The following is a 5201-nucleotide window of genomic DNA, read 5'->3' as shown; positions in this document are numbered from 1 at the left end:
AAAAAAAAAAAAAAAAAAGTTTGGTGTTTTTTTAAATTATAAATGATTTTATTTGCTAGAGATTTTGTTTTGTGTAAATACTATGATGTTTTATAAGTAATTACCAAATATTCAACACTTAAGACAAAGTGCTGTGCACTGAGTACATAGATCAGAGTAAAAGATCGACTACTCTTACTATAGAAATCTCTGTTTCTGTTTCTTTAATCAAAGCATAAAGACAACCTCAAACTGACTGAAATTCAAAAGAATTCTTATACACAAATATTTTATATTTTAGATGTATACCCTTGGAATGCCATATGTATAATAATTTCCCTGAGCCTGTTTCCTTTCTAAAACCTACAGACACAATCATGCCTACTTCATGCAGTGGAATTTATAGAATACATATAATATTCTATGTTTACATTATGTCTACATAGTGACTGGAACAGATATACATCTGTACACATATGACCTATATACATACACATATGTTATAATATATAGCATTATATAATATGAGTAATAAAGTGATGAGCTCAGAATATGCCAAATATATGTCACATTGTCTAAAGATTATGTAAAAGGCTCCGGTCTCTCTTGACCTCTGACCCACCAGCAACCCTTGAGTTAGTCCCACTGGGTCAGGAAGCAACATCCGTCCCGCTAAGGTGGAGCAGCTGCCATGGCCATGTACCTGGCCCAGATCATTGTGATAGGTGTGCAGAGTTCTTACCAGGGCCCTGAGGCAGGAGTTTGCAGCAAGCCAGGTAGCTGCTGATGCTCAAGGTCCTGCTGGGCACCAGTCTGAAGCTGCATCCATTCTCCCTGGCCTCAGCTTCCAGGAAGACCAGCAGATTGTCAACATCTCCAAACTGAGCCTTGAGGAGGTCCAGAAGCGTTATGAACACCTATTTAAGGCAAAGGATAAGTCCGTGGGTGACTTTTTTTTACCTGCGGTCCAAGGCTGTCCGTGCAATGGAACACCTTCATGAGGAACTCCGAATTCAAGCCCAGGAAGACGTGAGAGAAAGGATAGATACTCAAAATGTGACTGCTGGGCTCTCCACGTATTGCCTCATAATTTATAACCTGGTAATAAATGTCTTTTCTGTGTTAAAAAAAGAAGATTATATAAAAGAATTTGAAAAAGTACCATCAAGAAAATCTTTCTATCTGTTCATTTTCCATCTAATCACAAAATATAAATTTTCTCTATTAAAGTTACCCCTTCTTTGTATGAGAACAACCTTTATTCCTGGATATGGTGTCAGTACAAAATAAGTCTGCATGAACTAACCTTTATTAAATATTTTGTACTAATTACATATTTACCTTTTCACAATTTATCACCAACCCCAGAATGCATAATCAGTTAAAATAGCATATTACCTCACAAACTCAACCATCTCCTTGTATGTTAGAATGAAAGATAATTAAATATACTTGGAAGTAAACTACAGATCCATACACCATGCTATGCATCTCTACCCGTTCTGCCTTGCATAGAAACTGATACCTGGCATTACACCAAACCAAGTAATCTGGATCTATAAAGTTGAGACCACAATGTTAAATTTCATTGTCTTCTTAAAAATTGTTACGAGAAGCCTGTTCTCCTTTATTGAAAACCAAGAAAATATCCTGGGAAGTAATCACGATTTTAATTTTGAAATTAAACCTACAACCAAATGGCATCCCAAGCAATTCCTTATCAGTCATGTCTTATATGAATGAATCCTTAAGCCTCAGAAAACGTGTTAGCCTCCCAATAGGTAGAGTCACAATGTAGTCAAAACACTTCATTGTTGCAAAATCTTAGGATTGGCTTTGTGAATGTTAGTTACCCATAGCTGCTTGATTTAACTGAAAATCTTAACTGAAGACTACACATTTCTCATCCTCTCAGGGCGTCCTCTAGTTGCTAAGGCAGAAGAAACTTATTCAGTGTGGGGAGGTTGCTGATAGCAGAGGGAACTTGGTCATAACGCTGGAGTCCAACTCCTCCTCATAGTAGAAAAGTTAAACCAGGTAAATATCAGCCTTGCTCAGCCGGTTGCCAAAGAGAAAATTTTGTGCATGGCTCTTTACAAACCTTTTCATAGACATGGAAGTAACAGTTCCTTGCTTTGTCCTTGGATATTCCGTAATGCATCCAGCAGTAAAATTACTGCTTTAGAGAGAAAAAAAATCATCCTGGCAATAGTGAAAAGAACAGGAAGGTTGTTTCTTTAAGATAGCTTTGAAAATAAATAAATATAAATGAATAAATAAATAAATAAATAAATAAAGATAGCTTTGAGAGGTATAATATACCAACATCCATACGCTCCCTTCTTGTCAACTGTCAAAGAAAATTTTTCTTGGGGTATCAACCATCTCAAGTGCTACACTTTCTTCTGAATCTGGTTTAGGTAGAAGTACAGTCAGAGTCAGTAATCCTGAATTCTGTCATCTGATTTCCCCTCACTATGATGACAGTATTGTTCTTGTCAAACAGGTGAGTTTTAATATGCTGGGGAAAAAGAAACTTTTAGCCAATCATAGTTGGTTCTTTTTACAATAAGTAAAACATATAAAGACATAACTGCAGTAAACAAAATTTTGAAAAGACAGATACAGGTGTGTGGATAATAATGAATATGTATGAATCCAAATTACTAAAGTATTATTTTCCTCCTCAGTGAATGACTGTTAGCTAAATGGCAAATAATAATGTACTAGCAGTAGAGATAAAGTGTGAAGAATCTCAATATAAATGACAAGAGGACTAAAGCCATATTATTGCATATTAACATAAATGGCATACAAGTGCACAATGGTTCCTTTTACAAAAGCCAAGGAGCTAAAACAAAACATAGAAGCACAGTTCTATTTTTACTTGTCAGTATTATTTTAGTTTCACCTTTATCATCTATGATGATCTGGTTCTCTGCATTCAGAGGATGTTACCAACCAAACTGTTTTGCTAGTGTTTATTTAGAAAATTAAAACAACACCTCTATCTTGACCTGTAATATTTATTTTCTATCTTAGTACAGCTATCTACTTTATCTGACTAATAGTATAAATCCAATAAAGAATAAACGAATATCTGTTTGAACAGAGTATATATAAAAAGAGAGAATGTTGATCTAATTATATTCTCATTTTTAATTATAATGCACTAAAATTGAGTAAGCTCATTCCAAGTACTTCCTAGGAAGCTATATTAAGCACCATTTTAAGTTCTGCTCTCATTGAGCAAAAATCAAACAAAATCTCTTATTTTGTGAAACTTGCATTTTGGGGTAATTTCCTAAAATAGAAGATTTTTAAAAAAAAAAAAATTTTTTTTTTGAAGAAAATGGGCTCAAAAGAATTGTTCGAGTGAAACTTATAATATTCAAAGTCTTATTTAAAAATCATGAATGGTAATAATATTTTAAAGTTACTTCTTATATAATACTTACCATGAGCCATGATTTTCTCACAAATAGCCATATATATTACACACTTACCATTACTTGTGAAGCTAGTATGTTTACTATTCGTAGCTTAACAGTAGGAATGCTAAAGGAGTTTTGGTAATTGATCACAAGTCACACTCCGAAGAAGTGACAAAGTGAGGCTTCAAATACTTTTCAACAGCACCTAGCAATTTAAGTATGGTCCCTCAGAGACTGAAGACAAAGTCAAGAAAAACTCTACCAACCCTTCTCAAAAGTGGCTCATCATAGCTACCATTTGTCCTATGTACCTCATAAGCACATTAGGAAAGAACATTTGTGCCTGGCACAGTTTGTCATGTGTGGAGATATTCCATGCCAGGGACATGTTGGTCGACAGGACTGGCTGAGTACTTGTATGTGAAAGAGAGAGCAGTGTCAAGCAAAGCAGAGCAAGAGGTACCTAGCTCGGTATTATGAGTCCATCCAGTTTTACTGGGGAGCAGTGGTAATGACTAGATTTTAAGAAGGGGTCCTTTGGAAGACAGTATTGTGTGGCATGTTGAAGAAGTCCCTAGGTCAGAAAGGTCAGCTTTTAAGTGGTGAAATGAAGAGACAGCCAGGTATGAAGGACCGTCTTACACACTGTTCTGTTGATGAGAAGAAACACCATCACGAAGAAAAATCTTATAAAACAAATTTGATTGGGGCTTGCTTACAGTTTCAGAGGTTTCCATGATCATCATGGCAGAAAGGAAACAGACATGGAACAGTAGCTGAGAGCTTTACATAATGATATGCAGATCACAGACAGAGGTATTCGACCTGGTGTGGGTTTTTAAAACCTCCAAGTCTACCCCTAATGACACACATACTTCAAAAATGCCAGACCTCTTTTTTCAAAGACTTGAAGAAGTTTTATTTTCTTTGTGAAATGAAAAGATGCAAGATATCTCTCGTCCTTTCTCCACTCCTCTCCTTCCTTTTAGTCTGATTCTAGAGTCTTCAGGAAATGAAGACCATGAAGTATACAAACAACCAAAAATATTAATGAAATCAAACACAATTTTTAGTTAACCTGGAGTAGTGGAAAAAAATTGAATCTGAGTTCTAATCACAATTTTAGCCTTTCCCAATTCAATTTTTCCCCAATATTATATCTTTTTTTTTTTAAATTTTAGAATCAATATTTGGGAATTTCATACCCTGAGCACACTCACTTCCCATTTTTCCTAGGTTCACCCCCACAATCCTTTATGCCTCCCCCCAAAATACACCATGTGTTGACCATATACTTACAGGAGCATGGTTGAACTCCCAGTGGCTAGCCACTTAAAGACATCTGAGTCCTTCTCCTCCCCTTTGCCAGAAGCATCAACTGTTAACAAATATACTTCAGTAACCCTATAACAATTTTTAAGGGCTCAAAGATGACCAGTGTTCCTCTGCGGTATTAGATCTTCATACTGTACAACATTACAGACAATATTTTAAAATCACACAGCAGTGGAGAACATGGACAGCTTTAAAAAGAATTCCCATCTTCTATATTAAATTGTTAAAGAATTACACATATTTGTAACATTATTTTGAGAAGAGCTTAAAACACAATTCCTTTAAAAACCTTTTATGAAGTAACTGGTTCCACAGTTATTCTATTTATAATGCAATTAATAATTGAAATTTTATAGTGATCATCATTAATATGACTTTCATTATGTGCTTTAAAATGTACTTTCACCCTGCTATCTGCTTGAAGATGAGAATGAAAACATTTTAGAATGATTA

General features: G+C 35.1%; 1 pseudogene; it reads left to right on the top strand.

The window, feature by feature from the left end:
• Window positions 1–670: 670 nt before the first annotated feature.
• On the top strand, window positions 671–3593 carry LOC110317862 (annotated as a pseudogene).
• Window positions 3594–5201: the final 1608 nt, after the last annotated feature.

This window comes from Mus pahari, chromosome 3 (assembly GCF_900095145.1).
Source record: "Mus pahari chromosome 3, PAHARI_EIJ_v1.1, whole genome shotgun sequence".
In the NCBI taxonomy this organism is placed as follows: domain Eukaryota; kingdom Metazoa; phylum Chordata; class Mammalia; order Rodentia; family Muridae; genus Mus; species Mus pahari.
This window is presented reverse-complemented; position numbering and strand designations above follow the sequence as displayed.